Here is a 10,241-nt window from a genome sequence, read left to right on the forward strand (position 1 = left end):
GAGCAGAATCTTAAACGATCATTTAAATGTAACAAGAAACGTGACCAATGCAGGCTGGATTCAAGGGATTATTGCTGTGCTTCAAAATATCTTTCTTCACAATCTTGATACCATATGCTAAGTCGGTCTCCAAGACTGTCAGATGACTGTCGCCCTCGCTGTTGATATCACCTCTGATGTTGCTTTTGTCCGCACTGATGTTCTCTGGCAAAGGCTGTGGCGAAGGTCAAGGGCCCCACATTGGTGTACTATAACAGTCTATGTCAACAGTATTCTTTTACTTTCTCAAAGAGTTCAGTCGGCAATCTCAACCTTTCTTGTGTGCACCAAGAAACGCGCCATTGGCAACAATTCAAATTTGACCTCTGTTTGGTCGCGCGTTTACCCCCCACCCTCCACCCTTTTCAACATTCTGTAGGTCAAAAGCTGTTCTTTAACTTTGTTCATATCTTAAATGACAGTAATACGATCTCTGAATAGCGGATTAGTTGTAAGCTTCGAAGTATATTTATTCAAAGCTGTGGTTAGAACCTAAGTCTTGTTACTCTTTTGCGACTTACTTCTTAAAGTCACCCGCAAGAAGCGGCTCCTTTGTTTGCTGGCGAGTTTTGAAAAAAAAATTGTTTTGATTCGTTTTACCTTGATGTGTGAGTAGGGTAAAATCTGGTGACCCGAATAGTGCGTCGCTTGTATTTATGTCATCGTGTCCGCAGATTCCTATATAAGAGGCATATCTGCATATTTTTATAGCGATCTTTATGAAGTTCTTATTTTTCTTCGAAACGAATTTAAACATTATGATATGAACTGTTATAGTGTGAAAAATGTTAACGAATAACATTTACCTACCGTGTGAAGACATGGTCAAACATGCAGTGACCCACAAAAGACTCTCGGGCAAACTCCTAGGATAGCTTTTATCTGAAGGTTTTCTGACATAGCACTGCATTTATTTTGCGTACCTGCTCTATGATATTAATACCTCTACATTATAATGTATAGATGTCAGTTGACATTGTAGCAAGAGGTAAAAAAGCTGATAGTCTCTTATAAATATTACAAAATGTTTAAGGCATATTTTTATGGAGAAATGTGTTGATAATCATAATAAATAATGATACCCATGTGTATATATATATAGCTAAGGAAAATGCCTTTTAAATGCAGCTGTTACACAAGAACATGATACTGATAATAACGCTCACTAATTCCATACTGAGAAAAAACACAACGTATTATTTATACAACTATTTTTCAGGTCTATTTCAGAAATAGCCTCGGCATGCGAAGGTGAACATAATCTACAAATTGTATTGACGACACGAAAGTATAATCCAGGGAGGAAAGCCATGCACGATGGATGCCACCCGAGCCTTACTTAAGACTGAGGTTTGTTCAGGCTGCTGAGAAGAACAAAGGATCACACGTGACCTCAGCTAAGGTAACGAGGGCCTCTGTAGATTACAGCAATAATAACGGTGTCACGCCGGCATCACCAGCATTGCCCAGACCCTCTTCTCAAACAAGAGGCGTTAATCACAGGAAAGTCTCCTCCAATCGCTTAAATACTCCACAACAAGCTGTCTTTTTTTACGAAAGAAAAGTTCAAATGTGAATAAGGTTAACAGTCCTCTAAAACAAGTGCACCTCTTCTTTTATGGCTTCTTATCCATCCAGACTGCTCTTAATTAAACCTCTCCTACAATAACACAATACTCATGAAAGCATCAAATTATTCCAGCAGCTCAGGAGAATGCAGAGGGTAACCAGCAATTTTTATAGCTTAATTACAACACGCTTTTCAAAAAAATGTAACTGTTGCAATCTTGAAATGGGGACAGAATTGTGGAGCACGCATTAGACGCACAAACAATGAGATGGAGACAACGTGCTTCTTTCTACATCAGAGGCTAAAATAACACCTAAAAAAGTAACTAAGGAATGCGATCACAGTCCTCACAGCGATAACCTAAAGAATGTCCTGGAAGCAGTGAGGAAGAAGATAAATAGAGACTGCCTGTGTTCCTTTTTACCTTCTACCTGTTCAAAATAGTTAATAGTGTTTTTTTTATAGCGAACTAAGGCACATGGCTTCGATTTCTTAATTTCCCTTCGATCATGTGAACATGGTAAAGCAATTACGATTAATCGAAATGGTGTTCTTTCACGCATATCTTACTTGTAAGCAGTTCTGTTAAGCAAGCTCATAAACAACAGAAAAAAGCCAGAGCTCTTCTTGTCCTTCGGCATTTTGTATTTTATACTATATTTGTTTTTCAGCGCAGTTAAAACCAATATTGTAGGGGTAATCATTTCAATCATAAATAAGTGATAGTTTAAAACAAAAGGTCAAATCACTCACTTTTCTTCCTCTCCCCCACCTGTCTCTAATGCTCTCTCTTTCGCTGTCTGTACATACATGCGCTCATGCGCGCGCACACACAAAACACCATGCGGGGAAAGGACACACAAAGTCTATTTGAGAGCAGCTTTATTCATGTTCCTTGCTTGTTTTATCCAGCGGTCTGTGGATTTCTCTCTTGTTTACTTCGTGATCAAAGCTTTTCCTGGAACAGGTCACGCTTGTAGCACGTATCAAAGACAGGTCTGACCGGTTTTGCCAGTTTCCCAAGACTTTGTTTCTGCAGCTAAAGCAGTTTTCTTCATCTAGATGCTCTGAAGACATTTGCTGCCGCGTCAGACACTGCGGAACCGAAGGAAGCCAATTTTTTTTTGCAACGCAAGGAATAATCGATCACTTTTCAGTCATATTAAAGACTGCAGTGCCCAGTAACCTGAGATATCAAATGTAATATCATTTCCACCCACTCCCTGGTTTGTGGGTGAGCATTCGATTGAATCTCAAAGCAAAAAATTGTATTAGCAGGCTGTCTAAAATGCAAAGAAAACTTGCTTTTCTTTTTGGTATGTCCAAAACTCGAGACTGGCAAAAAAAGTATCTATCATGAAATATTGTAAATCTCAAACTATGATTTACAACTGAAAAAAAAGCGCGTAACACGATTAAGAAGATTATCCAAAATTGGCGAACCAGTGACGAGGATTAATATACCATCTGAGCCAGAATGGTCACGTTGTAATAAAAAAACACCTTAAACCAAAATAAATAAATAAGTAAATAAAGTAAGTGACCTTTCCGTGAGGAAGAAAACGGGTATAGCAGTTAAAAAAAAAAAAGAGGACAACATTCGTGAATAAAAAGATACAAAGATATTTGTCAAACTGCAGATAGTAGTAAAGAATCAGAAAAAATGGCTTAGCGAAGTGAGTCATAGTTAATCGTTAAGTCCCCAACAACCTCAGAATTTACGGGGACAGAAGAAAACGATGCGGAATTAGAAGAAAAGACGCTTATGACGGATGATTAACGACTGGTGATGTCGATAACAGGAAGACTTACACGACTGCGAACCAAAAACGCTGTGGTTCTTGCAATAAGACAGTTACCTTTACGAACGAACTATGCAAGCGATTTCAAATTCTCTTGCAAATTAAGACCTGACAGCACAAAGTTTACAGCGGGGCGGCTGTATCAGCTGTTAGCAGGTATCGATGGCAAGAATGTAATAATAACGCCCCCTCCTTGACTGGTTATTGATGGGCAAGCAAAACCGAAGGAGAGGCAGCGAGGATAGTAACAATCTACAGAGAGCACCCGTTATAACCAGACCTTTAAGGAAGCCCCCTCACAATGTATCATCACGACCAGGGTTTCTCCTGTCGACCTAGTTTTTATTATTCGTCCTAGCTTTGTTTCGACGGTCTATACTTATGCATTTCACAACTCATCGCAGACGTACAAAATTGTTCTTGAAAATATATTCCATTTTCTTACCAAGATTTTAAAAATGCTTGACGTCATTGACTTTCATCAACATCCTAAGGATCCCTAACAATCATTAAGAGTATGAATTAAGCCAAGCATATTTATCATGGACCATGGTCAATCAACCAAGAAAATCAATCTAAAAAAAGAGAAAATTAATGCATATTCTGCTACTAAATAAATAACTTGTTTTCTATTGCGCTTGTACAGTTACTGGCCAAAATTTCCTGCAGTGGTGTCTAGCTAATTCCTATAAAATATGATCACTTTTGCTTGTATGATTTATAATCCTGCTCTAAATATCGTTATTTTCTACTTTATCTGTACAAAAACAGACCAAATATTAAACATAACATTTCCAACTGGCAAACGAACGAACAGCTTCAGCTGGATGTAGTAACATCGCGTTCATCCACACAACCACAAGATGCTACTGCAAGGGCAGACCGCCTATCAGAGCCAAACTGAGCAAAACGATCGATTAGCCGCAAATATTTCACGAAACTGGGTGAACTGAAACTGCAATTGCAAACGGACCTGATACCAAAGTGCGTGCAAACAGCTTGGTAACCAAACAGTAGCAGAACATAACTGTTATAAAATACAGATTGGACTATGTGAAATTTCTGCTGCTGTCGATTTCGATAGGTGAATATCCGTATAGATCTTGGATAAATATCTTTCTAGGCTGAGTAGACGATCTTGATACAGTTTTTAAAAGTTAACCATGTTTCTGGAATGTGTTCATCACGTGATTCTAGGTAATACGGACACGTAACTGTCATCACAAAAAGCCAATCTTATCGCAGACAATGAAGGTAGACAAAATAAGTCTCAGGAAGAAAGCAGCTGGCGGACTCGGATGAAGACGGCACACCGGCCTCTGAAGCTGCCAATAGCTTGGTGCTGCGCTTGCTGCCCTGTGCTCCCGGCGGCAGAAATGCGCCATGCTTCAATTAGTGCTCGGTCAATCGCTTTGTTCCACGGTGCACTGTCCTACATGGGTGGGAGCCAGAAATTTTCCTGGGACTGAAGATTTTTCAAGAGCCATGTAGTACTAGAGCATATGCATATAACGTTATTTGACACATGGTTGCATACGCGTTTCACGTTTTTCACATACATAACACACATAAGTCATACAATGTCTTTAGTAGTTAACAATGACAAATGTCCAACTTTATTAACCCTAATGGGCAATTATAACTTGGGAAGTGTGTTCTGTTACAAAAGTTTAAAAAAACTGCTAGTTAAAATATTAGGCGAGTGGTGTATTATAAGAATGTGCATTCTTATATATAAAACATTCTTAAGGTACACCTATATCACACACCCATGCACACATACAACTGACAATTAATCTATAATTTATGGTTGAGCATGTGGACTGCAGAGGTTGTAAACCATTTCAAGTCCCTATTGCTTTTGCATATAGGCATAGTATGTTTGCCTGCCTGAACTCAATATAACAAATTCTCCTGCTAGGACATGTTCTGGTATGGACAAAATGCTGTAAACTTTTCTGACAATTTGCTGATCATAAAAGGAATCCAAATTTCTGTGCTTAACACCAATTACCTTAGAAAATATGGACAGTATGGTTCAAACTGTTCATATGGACAGAAAACTGTAAAACCAGCATATGAAGGAAAAAGTGAAAGACTTTCAATGAATGACTGATAAAAACAGCTCAATGTTGCTGTGCTGACTGAAAAACTATTCAGCTATTGAAGGTACACATGCTGATCATGTTTTGCATCTCATTTTAGCCTGCAATCAAAAACAGAGCCTACGTACCTGAAGGAGTTAACTGTCTCAACAGGTACACAATAAAACAAAATTTTTATTTTCCTAACGTCTATGCCTAGCTCTTCTGTCTTATCTACATTTAATTTAATAAGGCAAATAAAACAAGTAAAAAATCCAATACCCACCAAACCTAACACTTCTTATTTTTTTTTTAAATCCAGTGATTGATGTTTGCATTGGTTCTCCCTGACATTCTGGGGAGCAGACTTTTCAGGGGTATTTGTCAAAATGTCAATTTGTCCAGTTACTATGTTGGCAGGCTGTGTGGTTTCTGTTGGTCTCTTAGCTGTCTGTGTTGATTGCTCAGTTGCTGGATGAGGTAACTGCTGCTTCTTAGTCGGCTGGAAGCTGATGCAGTCCTCCAACTTCCTTTTTTGGACAGCATTCTGGCAACAGTGTCTTGTTTTTTTTTTTTAGCCAGATGAGCCTCTCTGCAGAAATCTCATTTTTTATCAATTTGGTCACTGGGCCATCTGTATGGCTCTCTGTCCTCTGGCCCTTAAATCATACTCAATAACCCAATGGCTTCCAACATTTTTAGGTGTAAGGTTGGTTCTGTCTTTTTCAACAATGTCATCATAATATTAAAGGTTCCCGCTGCCTGGCATTTTATTCGCTTCCAGTAATCGTTTTCTTTGAGTACGGATCAGTGACTAAACTTATGTCGGGGACGATACGAACATCGCCAGTGAAAAGACAGTTAAAGTGGAAACATTGAAAGGACTTTTAATTGTGAAGTGCAACTTTGACAGCGAAATTCACGAAATCCTTGTGAAAAATGTATGACACAATCTTGCAATGACTGAAACTTTACAAGGGAGATTCACGGTCTATGAAGTACGGTTTGGGAGCAACAGCCTCGCAAGATGACGAAGGTGCCGGACAATTATTGGCACGATAATTTATACAGCGCCTCACCTGCACGTCCGCAAAGTTGGCTGAGCGGGAGGGGGGGGGGAATTGGTGTTTTACGCCGTGTCAGCAACTATGGCTATATTACGGCAAGCAGCCAGCCCTGTAAACAGATGCCACATGCAGAGAAAGAACAGCATGCCCGAGACGAGAAATGAACTCTGGGCAGCCAACCTTCACTGTATTGGTGACAGGCGCTAATAGCGCTAATGGTTGCGCCACCGGACCGCTGGCTGAGCGGGAGATAAGGTAGGAATATTTTAATTTAAATTTTAAACACCGGTTTTCTATTTAAAATGGAATACCGTAGTGGCGTGGACAGATCTGCCGTTGAAAGCATCACTACTCGGTAAAGTCAGAGGAAAGTCCCCACACAGCCCCCTCCCCCTATTTATCGGCGGTCTTTGTCGGTGACGACACCATCATCGGCACGCGGCCCGCTTTCGCCCCCAAACGTCTGGTCACCTAACCGAGGTCATCTTTCTGACTTATGCTGGCTGTGTTAAACAAGTTGTGACAACAATTGACGTTCAGAAAACACTTCTAAGTTCTAATTAAGCAAATTATTGTTCCCATGTCTTCACGTTAAACCCGACAATAATAACAAGCAGTTTATTTAAGTTATCGTCATCATTTATTTCGCTGTAAGAAAAGCCGGTACAGTCACAGACGGTGGGAAAGGTTACCAACAATTAAAACACTAAATTCGTGCGTTATTTCGCGAAATGAATCCAACCTATCTAACTGTATATAAATCAGTGCTTCCGGCATCATATCAATAGGGATATTGATACACGTAGTCCATTACGCGCGGATGGTCGACCCAAGGCCCCGCGTATTCCTAACGCCGCCTCTGCCTATTACCACTAGCGTATGGTATCCTTCACATTACGAGAAATTTTCGCTTTTTTATTCATAGTCCCTGGTCCTTCGTAATCAGTGAAAATTTTGAATTATACTTTCCGTCCCAGTTCCGTCCTGAGATTTTTTCTCAGGACGGAAATCCGTCCCCCGGACGGAGAACTCCCATCCCTGTGTCCTAACTTGTTGTTTTTAAGTCACTCGACGGAGGTCTTGAGCGTCGATTCTACTAAAGTTTTTAATATCTAAAATGGCGTCGTTGTCCGAGCAGCTACTCCGTCTCCATTCATGGGGAAACGGCGACTTCAGTCTTTGGGTTACATCTTACTGCTGTTCCACGAGGACAATATTGTGCACAGGCATCTACCCTTGTCCTTTCAAACACCTTCTACATATTAACCACGTCCTTGCCTTAAGAGGTCACAGTGTCGGGGTTTAAGTGGCTCCATACTCATTAGCTGGCACATGCCTCGTCCTTGAACATAATACAAGAGGATGGAAAAAGCACGATGATGAGAGGGAAGAAGTGGATGGGGAACAGGGGAGAGGGGAAGGAGGCAAGGACATATCCTTACTACATCTATTTTGGATTTTAAATTGACTTTTTGCAGCTGAGATGATTATTTTTCTCTACAAAGTTTTTGTTTGTACAATCTTTCCCCTTCTACCGTATTATTCCATGTATATTTCAGATAAATGTCCAGTTAATGTGTGAGCTTTTTTCTCTTTCACCCTCTCATTAAAGACACTGTTCTCCCTCACAATACCTTTCAGCTCATATGTCCATCGGTTGACAAAATTTTGTACTTCAGTAACAATCACAAAACCTATCTTAGGATATAAATTGCTATTTGAGTATCATGATAACCCGCCCATGAAAGTGAAAGTAAGTCACGGTGAGGTAACAGAAATTATCTTTTCACTATTTTTACTTAATATTAAGGCAGCTAAAAAATGAGCATGTTGGGTGCTGTTTTTTTACTACGTAAAAATGCTACATCACAGACGATTGCAGTCAATAATCTTGCTACCTGACGCAGGCACACATAGACTAGCATCTTTTCTAATGCAGCAAAAATACCTTAATATCTCAATAAAGGTTGCCTGATTCACGAGATCATCAAAGAGAATAACATGCATCATGTTTAGCTCCAAGGACTTTCTAAACAAACAAAAAAATAACCTAACAATGAAGACATATATGATGAATACTGTCTAGGTCGCGAGAAAAAATGCGGACAGCTTGAAGGAGGTGGTGCTAGTCTGACAGATATTAAGTAAATTTACAACTAATGAGATCCTGCGAAAAAAAAATGACTTCAGGAGTGAACCAGTCCAATAAAAGTAAGGTCTCTATACTTTCCATTCACTACCGACATTTTCTGGTGAGAAAGAACCCTTAAAGTACCACACACTTTTGTATGCATGATTGTGTTTTGCTAATTTATATGTTACGGTCACCGTTGTTGGTGTGAATGTGAGAATGCGGAAATCTGATGCTGGGAAATATTTCCGATGAAGAATACCTGTAGCGAGGGGTACAGAGGTCTGCTTCGTAGTTCTTGCAGACACTTGTACTCCATGACCTTGCCCACCAAGTACAGGCTGACAGACACGTAAGCCCATTGATCACCAGAGGCTACTTAACCTACTGAAAGATCAGTCGAGCAATACTTAACAAAAAGTCGATCAAACAAGCAGATCGGCCATATTACTGCTCTGGCAGCTCTGTAAATTATTCAATGCCGTTTCTCTGCAACAGTTCACTGAAATGTTGGGCCAAAACTCCTTTCAAAACGAAACCAACAACATAACAAGCTTTTGAGTAAAAGTGACTTACGACTGCAAGATAAAGTTTAAACATCGCCGACTTCCTTTAAGACGCAATGAATTCTGCCAGTCCAACAGTTCTTATTTTGTGATTCCAAGTGATTACTTTAGCTACAGTTTATCGGCATACAGCTAATATAAAGACATAATATTAAAAAAGTGATATTTAGATTCTGAAAAAACAAAACGTTCAGGGCCTGGGTGCACAGCTGTGCCAGGTAGATGCTAAGGCCAAGCAGTAGGGCTAAACTGCTACTTCATAGACATTTTAGCTGACTGCTAGACGTTAGCATTTTACTGGCGTGACTGTGAAGCTGAGCACTCGGTCCTTGAAGGCGATGTAGAATCTTAGATGCCCTAGACTCCGGACATCCACTGGAAGTTCTAAAGATGAATCCCTCCCCTCCCCAATAAAAATGGTGCTTTCAAGCTTGTGAAGTCGGTGACACCTGTGGAATTTTCGAAGGTGAATCGGGAGACGTTTACCAAGGTTAATTGAAAAAGTAGGTCGGACGATCTTTTAATATCTCACAGTCGCGTACAGCGCAGTGCTCGTGCAAATGCTGTTCCTATGGAGATATCTGCTTGAGCCCAAAGTGGCCTTCTCCTTGGCAACGTATCTTACTTCAAGAGCAATGTGCGCGATAATATAGCACAAACAGCCCTCTTCTGGATGCATTCTAATCTCTAATACAGCTCGGTCCCCTCCTATCTGGGAGGGGCAGGGGAGTAGCAGCGGAGCCTGTATCCTGGCACACACGTGGGAAAAACCTCGCGATAAAATAAACCATTGTTCTGTTGCCGACAGGTCTATGTTAACAAACTACCTTTAAGACAAGTGAAGTATGACTGCCTGAGTACGTTTGTCACATTGTGGCAGCAGCGGTCGTCATGAAGTTGTCACCGCTGCAGCAACGAGCCAGCGTGCCTGAACGGGCCGTGCTACGGAATGGCCTCTCAGTTCTCATGGCCACCAGCAGTG

General features: G+C 40.5%; 1 protein-coding gene across 3 annotated transcripts in view; it reads right to left on the reverse strand.

Annotated features, from left to right (window-relative positions):
• Positions 1 to 10,241, reverse strand: part of LOC112553652 (focadhesin-like) — a 137,005-nt gene that overhangs the window by 84,653 nt on the left and 42,111 nt on the right. The window lies entirely within an intron of this gene.

Source organism: Pomacea canaliculata, linkage group LG13 (assembly GCF_003073045.1).
Source record: "Pomacea canaliculata isolate SZHN2017 linkage group LG13, ASM307304v1, whole genome shotgun sequence".
Classification (NCBI taxonomy): Eukaryota; Metazoa; Mollusca; class Gastropoda; order Architaenioglossa; family Ampullariidae; genus Pomacea; species Pomacea canaliculata.